The sequence below is a fragment of the Oenanthe melanoleuca genome, chromosome 9 (genome assembly GCF_029582105.1).
Source record: "Oenanthe melanoleuca isolate GR-GAL-2019-014 chromosome 9, OMel1.0, whole genome shotgun sequence".
NCBI lineage: Eukaryota > Metazoa > Chordata > Aves > Passeriformes > Muscicapidae > Oenanthe > Oenanthe melanoleuca.
The window spans coordinates 17,738,303-17,752,026 of NC_079343.1; the positions used below are offsets into that span (position 1 = coordinate 17,738,303).

The 13,724-nt window shown below is 38.8% G+C and overlaps 1 long non-coding RNA gene across 2 annotated transcripts in view; it reads left to right on the forward strand.

Annotated features, from left to right (window-relative positions):
* Positions 1–2,644, forward strand: part of LOC130256854 (uncharacterized) — an 84,278-nt gene extending 81,634 nt beyond the window's left edge. For both annotated transcript variants that reach the window (XR_008841196.1, XR_008841197.1), the window contains exon 3: positions 2,563–2,644. This is a non-coding gene — a long non-coding RNA (uncharacterized LOC130256854). The remainder of the gene's footprint in view (positions 1–2,562) is intronic.
* Positions 2,645–13,724: the final 11,080 nt, after the last annotated feature.

The window sequence follows — 13,724 nt, forward strand, 5'->3', positions numbered from 1 at the left end:
TGGCAACATCTAATCCAAGAGCTGTTGTACCCTTGTATCCCTCCCTCCTCTCCCTGCCCTCTCTACCCACTGAATTCTGAGCCTCATGTGAAACAGAGAAATTAGATGAAATGGGATTTCTGCTCTAATTTGCAATATTCTCTCCTAGCAAGAAATTCTTACCTTCTCAAATATAAACTTTGTTGAAGAGAGAATGTTTTCTTCAGGATTTGTGTACAGGAATTTTTTTTTCCCCTCAGGCTTCTCCACTGTAATTACTTCAGAGTCATTATCTATATCTTTGCTAGCTTCATAAAAGTTATAGATAGGTAGCATAAATATAGGTAGAATAAAACTTTTGAAGCATATGATGGACATAGTGATTACTGCCAAGGAAGGTGGTCACTAATGAAATAAATGGCTCTGGCTGGTAAAACTCAAAACATGACCCTTTATTTTCAGTTCCCTGATCCTGAATCTTCTTGTTACTATGTCAGCAAACAAATTGTTTTGCTCCTTTTTAACTGTATATCGAGAAGGTGTAGGGGTGTGAGAGCCTGCAGTTATTAGTCATGGTGACAGAAAAAACTTCAAGTGTTCTGCATGTGCAAAGGTGAGAGACAGGACAAAACTATAATCTGTCAAAGTTTTGTGGAATCATTCACTGTGGTTTTTTGTTTGTTTTTTTTCCCCACTGATTTTCAACTAAATAAACAAAACAACCCCTATTCTGTGTCTGCTATTTTGTCTCTTCACTTGTTCTTCACACTGGTAAAACAGCATCTTTGACTGATTAGTGTATGATTTAATTTTTTTTTTCCTCTTCCCTTCTTTTCCTCTCCAGTAGATGCTTAAAAAAAAAAAAAAATAAATCAATCTTCTAAGTGGATGAATTTAGGAGAATCTCTCAGAATTCAGTGGTATTATACAGACAGCTTTTTTCTGTACCTCTGGGTCAGGACTGAGTAGTGTCATAATTTAGCAGCTATTCTTCCCTTGATACACATATGTAAGCCCTATTAGTGTTAATGCCTTTTTGAAATGCTTCCCTCATATATTCAATATCTACTACTGTGTCCAAACTCTGAAATCTTTTGAGTTGCATGGCATGTGACTGTCTCTAGAGCTTAATAGAAAGTTGGATTTAATCTCATAGTTCATCTTTTGAGCAGTAAAACTGTAAGAAAGATAAAATGTTGTAACGTGAAGCTTTTATCTGAGACCTGTGAGCAAATAAGTTTTTTTTCCTGGTCCAGGGAAAAGGCTGGTGTTTTTTGTTGTTTTTTTCAGCTTCCTTTTGTCTTGTCAGACCATGAATGTAACATGTGCTTACAGGGGCTGTATAGTCCAGAGGTGATGTTTTGCAGAAAAGTAGTACAATATTGTATTTATGATTGTCAAGGAAATGTGATTTTTAGAACCCAGTAAATCCATCCTTCAGTTGAAATTTTTGCTGCATTGCTGCAGTTCATCTTCAACTGCCTTTGTGATGAGGGGACTGGTTTTTTGAAGGGGAAAACATGAATTTTCTTTAGGACTGGGATTTTTCTCTTAATTTTACTTAACTGTACAAAGCTTTGAGCATCCCAGTCTAACATTGCTATTCCTGCTTTAACTGTAAAATCAGTAAAATTTATATTAAAGCCAAGTATCTGGGAGATGGAACTCCTGCTAGTTCAGTGTGTTATTTGTTTATTTGGACTACTGCTAGTTGTAGTCCTACAGAATGGAGTAATGGAGGAGCTGGGTGGGTTCTGCATTCTGGACATCCAAAAGAAGTCACAGAATCAATGAGGATGGAGAAAACCTGAGATCCAACACCACTGAGTGAACCAGACCATGACACTGAATGCCAAACAGTCATGGTGCATTTCTCTCTTTTATTTTTTTTTAATTACTTCTTAACTGATATGGTTGTGTTTACAGAAAGTTATGACAAAACGTGGTTGCTTTTGGTCCTTTCCCCCCATTTATTTTATAATTTATGGAGTGCAGAAATGGAAGCTTATTAGTGGAGCAATCTGTGGAATCTTTATAATAAGTCTTGGTTACGACTGAACTTCAGTGCTGTGCACAGAGATTTTAAATATGTGCTGAACTACCTTGTGCTTGAGGAAGGCTCACATTGACAGCTGAAATTCATTAAAGGAGGAAGGAGATTTATATGGGTGATAATGAGGTTGCCACTGGGAAACAGGTGAAAAATTGAAATGATCATAATACCAGTGTTGTTTATTTTTTGTAATAAAAGCATTTCCTGTTACTGATGGATAACAAAGGCAATTGTTTATTGTCCAGTGTTTTGTAATATAGCAGAAGTGCCACCACAAATTCCCTGCTGAGGAATCAGCTGCTTCATGAAACAGACATTGCTGGATACAAGGACACTGATTTTAACATTTTAGGCAGATAGTTTGTTTCTCTAAGTAAGAAAAATATTTCCTAAGTACCATCATGCTTCAAAATATGTTCTACTTTGCTGTTGTGTCAGGAAAATGCATCTTCTATTTATATTTACAATTTGAATCACTGCAAATCACCAGTTTTCTGTATTATAAAAAGTGGTGTATTCCTCTTTTGCAGAGAATTCATGTAGAGGCCAGATTGAAAATATGCCTTCGTGACAAAGTCTCTACAGAGCTGATCCCATCTTGGCTTTGAGGTAAATGAAAAAACCCTCTTCTAACTTTTCTTCTCATCATGGTTTTTACTCAGCTTGGAAGAAATGTGAGGATATCTTGTGCTCAGAATAAAGGAAGTATTTTAAGGAGTTAAGTTGAAAAACTTAAAATTTAGTCAAAATAAAGTGTAAGCATAAGCCAGTAATTTGAGTATGGCTTCAGTAATTAAAAGAAATTACAGACAGTGGCATGAATGCTTATGTGTCTTACATACTGCCTTGGCAACTGTCTGGTTTTGTCTGAAAATTGAATATGCATGTGTAGGAGAGATCATTCTAATTGAATGGAAAATATGAAATTAAAAAGGCAACAAAGTATGAATAATTAAAAATCAGGTTGCAGCTCTGAGATTCTGTATGTCGGGAGCTCAGTTGCAAACAAGATTGGTAGAATGGTAATTCACATTTTTCTTCCTCTCAGTTTTCCTTTCATGGTACCCTACTCCTGGTGTAGGGAGCAAGGCAGTGAAAATGATGAAGGGGTAATTAAATGTCTGTAGGAAAGTAAAAGCCAAACTAGAGACTAATTTTCAGCACTCTGCAGCTTTCATTATATATGTATATGCTTTGATTTCTCATGTATATGGAAAATGTATCCTCTAACTGCATATTTTTAGCCTTTCTCCTCCAGAATTGTTTAACTTGCCGTGGCAAGCTTGTTTTGTTTGTGAAATCACTGCAGAAAAGAATTATTTAAAAAACTTCATGAACAGTTAGTTGCCTATGAGTACAGCTAAGTATTCTTAATCTCAGCTAAGTGTCCTTTATCATGGTTGTACCTCATTTGAATGTTTAGCATGTCTTGTTCTTTATTGAAATCACTCAGAATGGGTCAATGGAACATCTTGCTTCTACATGCCCTGCTGTGTCTGTGGATGAAGGCACCAGTGAGGTTGCTGTACTCAAAAAGCTTTGTTTTCAAGCAAAATTTGCCCCAGATTTAACCAGTGCAAGTAGACATCACAAAAACAATCTGCCACTTCATGTCCCAGTGCTGGGGTTGTGATACCGGCGTGAGCCATAGACCCACATCCCAGGAGCACAATAAATTGGAAATATTCACTGTCAAAGTTTGTGTGCTTGGTTTAATGGCCCCGGATTTGCCCTTAAGTGTCAAGTACTTTTAGAACCAAGTCAGATTCAATAAGATTCAATAGTTTTTGGTTATTTAATGGCAGCATAAGGTGAGATAAGAGTGGACTTTAGCTGAAAGAGCTGTGTCCTCCCCTGTGCCACTGGGGACACTGGGGCTGCTCTGGCTGAAGCAATCCTGGGGCTGGGAGGAGAGGATTCTTCACCTTCATTTGCACTGCCCAGCTCTGTTTGGGCTGCAGGGCTGCCCTGCTGGTGCCTGCCTGTGGCTTGAGGGTGACAGAGCTGCTGCAGAGGTGGGGTGTGTCTGCACTGACCCTAAGGACTGGGTCACTACCTCCAGTGGTTGAAGTACTGCCTTGTTTCCCTGGAATAAGTTAAAGGTAGCACATTTCTGCTTCTGAGATAAATTGGTTTTTACTTATCTTTACATGGTTTGGAAGGTCACTTCCTCATATTGAATGCCATTCTTCTGGGTTTAAAAAAACTGTCATCTGTTGCTTTATTTTTTTTAGAAATTCAAAGGGCACTTTAGTACTGCCAGCATAATATCATCATTGTTTAATTAAATTAGATGTCCAGTAATGTAAACTTTTACAGAGCCCTCTTCCTAGTACAGTCATACTTTGCAATCATGCTGTACCTTTCACTACAAAGCAATTATCTGACTTGTGTGAACTGGCTAAAACCTATCAGCTGTTAAAACTCTGTGTTGCTTCTGCTTGGAAAGTCATGTTGTTTAACTCCCCCCCTCCCCTTCATCCACCTCTGAGAGTGAGGGAGGAAAGAAAGGGAGGCTGATGGTGCTTAATGGCTGATGAATACAGCCAAGGATACAGGAATGGTTGCCTGGCAACCTGGGAGGATGGGCTGAGGTCCCTTGTCACTGCATAGGAGTTGACACTGGCTCATCTCTTGAGCTCATCAAGGCTGACTTCTGAGGGGTTGCACACTTTACCCTCAATATGTATCCTGGCTGGGCTAGATTTGTGTCTTACATGTTTTGTCTCTGTGTATTTCGACTTCTAAAAAGAAACACAAGAAGAATGGAAGCAAATCAAGTGTTTTACTGAAAGGAAGAAACTGTGTGCTTCCTGTCCCAGGCAGTTCTTGTGCTTGCAAGATGAGAGCTATGTCTAGGAAGAGATTTGCCTAAAACTGAGAGCTCTTAGACCTAATTCCAGGTAAAGTTCTGTTTTATGAGTCCAAGAGCCCTCTGAAAATTATCATTAGTGCTAAAAGATGATGAGCTGGGGTTTGTGTTATAATTGCAGCCTTGAGAAGAACCTTTTTTGTGGTTAAACACAGCTCTGAAGTGACACATCTGCTTCCTTTCCCTTCTTACACAGAAATAATGTCAGGCTGTGAACACACTGAGGATTCTGACAGACCTGACCTTGTACAGGTTGTTCTTAAACAATTCAAATGGATTTTGAGCACGTGTGGCAGCACGAGGGGTGGATCTCTCTTTTGCTGCAGTAGGGTTGCACATAGGTGGTGCTTCCTTAGGGATGTGGTGCTAATTTGGTGTTCCCTAGAAGACTTTTATGGGAAACTACACAGACATTATTACCTCATGAACGTTGTTGTCATCAAGTGAATACTGATCCAGTAACTATTTTTCTTTTCTAGGGACATAATTATTAAGGAAAAAGATGCAACTCCCTTGCAGAGGCTGCATAATCTGGTGTATTTTGAACATTTCTAGTGACAGTAATTTTCTTTGCTCTTTTGTTTCTCAGAAACAACTTTGTGTTTAATGATGAGGTCAAAGCTGTAGGAAACAGGTTGGGTTCTTGTTTTGATCTGTTGGACAAAAGATCTATCTGGCAATTTTGTGCTCATTCCTTACATCAGGCAAAAGTGAGGTTAAAGTGTGTTTATATCTAAAATTGTATCATCTTGGGGATTCTTAAACAAAAAAAAAAAAATCAAACACCTCTCTCTTACTGTTAAGAGCAATTGTCATTTGCCAAATGCTTGCTTCCCTTTTTGCTTGTTGATTTCAGGATTTTTGTTAATAGCTGTTCTTAAGGCTGAAACTTTAGAGCATTTTGGCATAGTGTGAAACCTGACCAGCTGTCAAAAAACAGTGTTTGCATGGAAACCTATTGATAGAATTTGCAAAGAAATCCATTAAATTTACTGCAGGCTTTTTTAATTATCAGACTTGTAATAATAATCTTTTTTATCAGCATTTTCATCTAACTTTTTGTTTTTTTCTGCACAATCCATTCTCTCTCTCTGTCCCCAAGCAAACACACAGAGGCCAGACAGCAGCAGCCAGCTGTGTGAAAATACTTCTTGTAACTGGAGATGCTCAGAAAATCAGGTGAAAGGTTTGAAATGTTTCAGTTTGGACAGCCAAAGCCTTGAGGCCATTGTCATTAACAAAATGGTCTTTCTCCTTCCTTCTCTTGTCAGCTGTGGTGTCTGACTTACTATTTATCTTTTTAATGGTTTATACTTATATTACAAGCCCTGAGTTTGCTACAGGGTATTGAGAAATGTTTCATGGCTCATGATGATTTATGGAAGTTTGGATAAAGTGCTCTGGACTGTATTTTGTGGTAACTTGTATTCTTTAGGGCAGCCTTGGTCTGGGGCAAGATTGCTCTTCCTCATCATCTGCACCTGTAATTGTCTGTGGATAGAATTGTATTAACCCAAATTTAACCGCTAGCATTGAGGGAGCTGCAACTGCCCTGGTGTTACAGAAACTTTGGATTCAGAGCCTCCAAGCTGTGCTTTACTCAGCTGTATCAGTGAAAGAAATGATTGAAATTTTAAGATGAATCTCTGGTCATGTCCAGTGTGTCCAAATTGCTGGCTGCTTACTCCCCTATAGCAGATTCTAAGATAGAAAATTACCTTAAAAATACTTATAACTGAACCAAGACAATAAGAAAGCTTTTTTTTTAAATTTTATTTTTAAACTGTGGGCAGTTTGCATTATTCTTTCTGTGCAATACATTTCTGTTGAAAAAAGCCTGACCAACTTCTGTCATGTTAGCAGACATGTTTTTTTATTTGCAATTCAAATGGAATAATTTTCAACTTTAAATCATTGTTGTCTAGCTTTAGTAAGGAATGTGAGTAGAGTATATTAAATTGAAATGCCTGCTGCTCTCTTAGGAAATTTCAGTATTACTTTTCTATTAGAACATTGGGACACTGAAATGTTGGCTGAGGAAACTTACATTATAATGCTTTAAATCAGCTAGTTTTGACACTTTCAACTTACTTTTGCAAAGGTTTTATTCTTCTTTTACTGACCCATATTGTGGTAATTTCTGTTGGACTTCTTCATTTCTTATGGAACTGAAACTCAGAAAGTGATGGAAAGTTCAGCCCAGAGCAGACAAGAATGAAAAGATTTTACTTCTTTTTGTGTGTACCATGAGCACTGTATGAAAGAGAGATTCTAATTTCTTTTCTTAATTATGGACACAAAATTAACTTTCTCATCCTTCATTTTGGCTTCTGTTTTGTTTTGTATTACATAATATCTTGTCTGTTTGAGATAGGGACACAATTTATTGATTAAAGCATATGATACAACAAGAGAGAAAGGTCGTGGCTGATGCATTTTAGATCTCATTTCCTGTGTTGCTTCTGTATTTAAAAAATCCATGTGAAAATATAGGAAGCAATGCAATAACTGCATACAAGCAAATACCAGCCCAACAGCTGTGTTTTCTAAGCTCTGAAACTGGAATTGGGAAAAATAAAACTTTATTGTGGATTTGGGGAGAAATGGAAAACAGTGTTAATCTAAAAATATTTTTTTTTCCTTTTTTTTTTTTTTTTTTTTTTTTTTTTTTTTTTATTTTTTTTTTTTTTTTTTTCCTCAGTTGGGGAGAATAAGATTTTGCTGCCTTTACTCTCTCTGGAAAAACAGAGCTCCTTCTGTTTTTTAGCAGTACTGCAAAGCTGATTCAGAGATGCAAACAACAATGAAGAGTGTTATTCCACACTAGAAGGGCTTTGTGTGGGGAGTTACTTATGGTAAATAATTGATCTAACAACTAGTTTGGAAAAGAGCAGGAATTTATTCAGTCTGGAGCACAGCTCGGGTGCAGAGATTGTGCTGGGCCAGAACCTTTGTGCAGTCCCAGTGCCTGCCCCTCTGACTTTGCAGCCTGGTAGTTAAACACCACTAAAATGTGCTTTTCTGCAGATTAATGAGCTGTGCTGTGTCTGCAGGGGCTGCAGGCAGGTGAGGTGTGTGAGGCTGTCACTGGGAGGAGATGGAGATGGAGATGGGGCTGGGCTGGGCTGGGCTGGGCTGGGCTCAGCTGGGCTGGGCTGAACGTGTGCCCTGCAGGGAGCAGCCTGCTCAGGGAGCCTGTGCTCACCTTTCAGCCTGCCAGCAGCAATGAGAGCTCCTTGTTCCCCTCTGCCCCTGCAGGGGCTGATTAGCGTTTTTTAGGTAGCAGGAAACAGAGATGTGCCAGGAACTACTGGATACTTTCCTACTGTGGTGGTGCCATGATGATTTTTTGCCTTTTATATATACCCCTTCTGTATTCTCAGTACCCTTAGCATAGTATACTTGTCATTCCTTAAATCTGATATTTTAGTCCTAGTATTCTGTTAGGCCAGATGACCAAATATCCCAAAGGCTGGACAATCCTGTGCTATCTTGAAAAACCAAGGTCCTCTCTAAAACACATCCTGTAAAGTAGGATTAAACCCATCTAGGGGGGACTTTGGGATAAGGAGATGTCATGCTATTCATTCAAGTCTCTCATTGGGGCATCTTTGTTAGATATGCTGATTTGCAAGATCAATAAAACTGTACATGTACTGTGTGTGCATTTTGGCACGTTCCACCTTGGTGAATTGTTGCACCATTAAAAACCTTGTTATATACCCAGGTAAAAACCCTTTATCCCTTGGCTCTTACTTTTAGACTCAAAAGGCAGCAGTGGGAATGGAGCTTCAGGAGACAACCACACCTGGCACAAGAGGGCAGCAAGTCTGCTGGCTAGAAAAATAATAAATGGGTGTGAGAATATCAGCTCAGAGACTTTTCTGGCCAGTTTGTGTCCATAGGTGTGATCCAAAGTCAGTGTCAGAGAGCCTGTTTGGCCTGGTGGATGCTGTGCCAGGGCAGAGTTTGGCTGCTTTGCCCCATTCTGGAGGGAGCTGGTGCCATGCTCTGCCTGATGGGCTGTGTGGAGTGCAGCTCGTGGCATTGCAGGACCTGCCTGTCCTGCTCTACAGTGTGGTCAGTCCCACAGTGAGCTCCTTTGTAGCACAATACTGCTTCTCTGTAGGATACACATTGATATATATCTATATATACATATATATGTGTTTTACAGCTCTCTGTTGTAACAGTCTTTAGTGACTCATAGGATTCTTCCTGGCTCTTCTATATTTTTTGGGTAGAAGATATTTCATCATTCAAGTCTTTGTTGGCTTGAAAACCCATCTCCATATTAAACCCCTGTATTTCATGTAGTAAATTTGTTAGAAAAGCTTACATATGTGCCTGGAATGCAAGCTGACCTACTTAAACTACAGCCCTTCCCAGCTGTGCTAGATGGATCTAGAGATGTGTGTTCATCTTGCCAAAATCTAAACCCAGTTTTGAAGAGGTGCTTTTTCTAAAAGTGCAGAGTAAGGATTAAATGTGATTTCTTTTTTCTGTTTAGAGCTGATCAGCTTTTGATTTCCTGTATTAGGTTTCTAGACTCTGTGCTTCCTAATGTGATGTTGGAATAGTAAGATTTAGTTCTTAGTTATGCAAGATGGAGTTAGTATTAGTATTTATAACGTGAGCTCTCTTGCTGACAAACTTTCTTCATTTCCTCACTCTTCCATTCTCCTTTTTTTAAGCTGCTTACTTTTGTCATGCAAGTTTTCCTTTGCTTTCAATTATAACTACAAGTTTCATCAAAAGTAGGGGTGGTAGAAATAAGTTGTGAAGAGATTTTTAAGTCAAAAACCAGCACCTTTAAAAAGCACTGGTTTAATTCTACTGTTTTCCTGAATAACCAAATGGATCAAAGGGCAGGGAAATTGTTTTTATTACATTTTGTATACTCTGCATTACTATCATTTATAGCCCCAGATTAAAAAGTATCATCTTCTGTGCATCAGACCTTTATAGGAGTTTAATTTTGTTAAACACAGAATAGACCAAATTAGAAGGAAACAGGAGAAATTAATCCTTCCTTTTCCCACCTTCTGCAAACCAACTTCAAAATAATGTGTTCTGCAGCTTTGGTTCTGTGCACTCATCCTTCAGCTGCTGAAGTCTGAAGCTGCTGAAGCTTGAGTTGTTATTTATTTTCTACAGACCTATATTTTCATTAACTAGAAGTATAAAACATTAGAAGTGAATCAGGAGGCTGATTTTGATTGCTAACTTTTTTTTAAAATTTTTTTTTGAGGTTTGGTTGCTAAAACTCTGGGAGTGAGAACTGAGGAGCAAGAACTGATTAGAAAATGTAATTTAAAGGAACTTCAAAAATTGCATTTTGACAAAGCACCGTTTTCTATGGAGGGAAAAATACTTCTGTGAGGAAAGTGGTCTTGTTTCAGCCTTCCAAATCAGGATTTTGAGAGTGAAGAAGGAGAGATGTTGAATTTTCTTACAGTCATAAAGGTAAAACAGGTCACAAATTGTGTTGCATTTGTCAATCATGTCAGGGCTGTTAAGTCTCAGAGAGACAGAACAATTACCCAGAATTCAGGTATTGTGAAAATAATGTATGCATTATTAACCAAACAACAAAAAATAATGAATCCTTCTTTTTTCTGCATACTAATAAATTCCCTTGGCATGTGATTTTCTCACTCAGCAAGGGATTGGGGAGAACTTGAACAACATGTCAGTCATTTTACTGGATGTGCTTTTGAAAAAGGAGACTGCTCCTTTGTGCAACCATCCCCCAGCTAAGTGGCCAAAGGGGAAAACATTTCCTCTGGGGTCTGGAAGACCTAAATCTTAATTCTGTTCAGTCCACATCAGTGAGTAGCAGGTCAGAGTGGAATTCTGGAGCCTTTTCTGGTCCCTCTAGTAATTTCCTGTGATTAAATAAATAGGAACAAATAAATTTTGTTTCTCACTAAGTTCCAAAGAGGTGATGTTTGCGTCTGTGTGAAGTTTTGTACCACAGCATCCTTGTAACTGGTGAAAAAGTGGTTAGCACTGTTGGGAATAAACCTTGGACAAGATGAGGAATATGGGATGAGCTGCTCATCCATGATGGATTTCAGTCTTTCCTGGGCTTTGCTCAGTGCTGGCTGTGCAGGTTCTTTTTCAGTGTGGGTTTTGAGACTGGGTATCATTTCCTTTGTGCTTAGTCTTTTTTAATTGTGAAAGAAAATATTTCCCCCCCACCCCCATCTCCTGTTTTAATTGAGGTTGTAGCCTAAACAACTGCTTGTAATTTGGAGGCAAACCAAATAATGCTGATCCTTTTGCTGTACCATTTTTCATGAGATAAATTAAATAGCCATGTTGCTCTTAAAAACAAGCAAATAACCAGCACTAACAACAAGAAAACCTGAGCATCAACAATATATAAACATCAGAATCTGTGCCCCTCTGGTTTAGTGAGACAGGACTGGCAATGTCCCTTTTCTCCCAGCACTCCTGCCACTGTGGAAGGTGAAATATTTGTTATTGTTATCTCATCAAAACTGTCAGCCCATGATTCCAGACAGGTGGACTTTACTGGCTGCTTCTGTCCTGTGATACACTTAAAACAGATTATTATCAAGGAGCAAATGTTCACAGAGCCTGGATCAGAGTCACCTTAGCAGTTGTGGAAAAGAACTCTGCATAGTCACAGTTCTTCTGTTTCAGTTCTAGATATTATTTTTATTATCTCTGCAACTGCATATGTAATAAGTGTGTCTCTTTATTCATCTTTTGGAAACATTGGAATGATATTCTTTAGAAAAAGCCCCAAAGTGTGTATAGCTGTTGCCTTTGTAGAGTATCTAGTGTAACAAAGCGTGTTACCAATAAAGAATGACAGCAGCACTGTTTGGTGAGATTGCTTTGTTTGCATTAATTCTGTAAAATAACAATATTCTTGAGTAAAAGTGAGAGCACATAGAGGAAACCTTTGCTTTCTGAAGGCTTTCAATAGTGAGGGCCTCTCTAGTCTTGCAGACCTACTCTAGGAAACTTGTGACAAAATTAATATTCTCTGCCAACTCTCAGCACTGTTGGTGGAGTGTGCTGTTTGTAATGACATGGAATTTAGGCTTGTAGCCATCCATGGTGTCAGCAGGATGATGCAGTGATCTGCTTGCCATGCTTCATGCACAGCGTAATAACTGAATTTTCTCTTTTTTAGCCCTGATCACTACAATCATCAAATTATGTTTCTGTTCACTGACTGTCAAGTGTATTCTTTAGGCTAAGAAATACTGTATTTGATGTGCAGTAAATACACAGAATAACTTTTTTTTTTTTTTTTTTCCCCTGGGGAGCAGAACAAAGCCACTGCATTTTCACACTTGGGTCTTTCTGGAGAGGGTGAATGAATTAAGAGTTCTTCCTTTGCAAAACACTCCATTTAAATCATTGCACACAACTGAGCACAACAAGCAGTTCTAGGAGAACATAAAAGCAAGAAAGCCTCTTCTCACAGTCAGTCATTGTTGGGAGAGGGAGTGTGAAAAATCTTGAGTTTCCATCCTTGCTGTGCTATTCCCACTTGTAGGCTTCGTTTCAAGGGAAGAAGGATTTCAGTGCTATCACTCTCATCCCCTGAATTCTTAAATATATTTAAGAGTTAACAGAAGGTGATGTGAGAAAATGCTAGAACTTAAACTACAAAATTCTTCTGGAGGTGCTAAAAGCCTAAAATCAAAACCTGACTCTTGAAGGAAGTGCTGGAGCTCAGTAGCTGAGGAGAGGAGTTATTTTTATTGCCTTAGATTTCCATTCTCTTTGGAGTTGGTAGCTCTCTTTATGGGGATGGGGGGCACCTCATGGAATACAGAAGTGAGGGTAAAAACTAATCATTGTGATTTTTCCCATGCTTAGAAGTAATACTAACATATTAAATAGGTTTTTTTTAGTTATTTAAGGATTTCTCTTTCAAGAGATGGACAGTTGGTGTTTGGAGAGCACAGAAATACTTTAGATGTTTCTCTCATCTCTCTTTTTTCCTTAAACATGTCTTTTTAAAATGGAGCAACTCAAACTTGTTTGTTTATAGAAGCTCATCACCAAATCTTTGACTTCCCTAAGTTTGGTGGTCAAGGAGGAGTTTCTGAATGTGCTCCTCTGCTGTCCCCAGGAAGGGACTGTGCATTTTGTCTCTTTTCTTAATAGGGCCCTGGTTGAAAAGCAGGAATAGAGCTTTAGTAAAAGCTCAGTGCCTGCTCTTGCACAGTTGTTGTCCAGTAGTTGTCCTAACAGAAGCTTCCAGGAAAGAACACTTGGGTTTTTCACTTCTTCACAAAGCCACCAAAGTTCTTATTCATTTCTCTGCACACCAAAATATCTTCATTTAGTCTGTCCTTAAGCAGAGGAAGCTGCACTAGAGCTGAGCTGGAAACCTCCACCCACTAAACGGATGTTTCCAGTGGAATCTTTCACTGGCACTTTGCAGTGAGAACTCAGTGAATTAATTCCAAGATGATGTTCAGCATTGGAGCTGGAAGTGACAGAGCAGCTGGGGAGATTCCCCAGAGTCTGCTGGAGTCTCACCCCTTGCACTGACCCTGAGCTGGCCAGGGGCAGCTTCAGCTCATTGGCAGTAAATGACAGTAGGGTGGAAGAACCTGGTAAATTGTAGGAACCACTGACTGCAAATTTTGGGCCATGAGTGATTATGGGGGAATACAGAGCAATAGCTCAGCTAAGCTAGCAGAACTAGAATAATAAATGGCCTAATTTCAAACCTAAGTTCATTTTCCTTCTCTCTTTGCTTTCTTGGTAAAGAGCCTTTTCTGACTGTGGAATGGTCGATTTAACCCAACTAATGTAATAGAA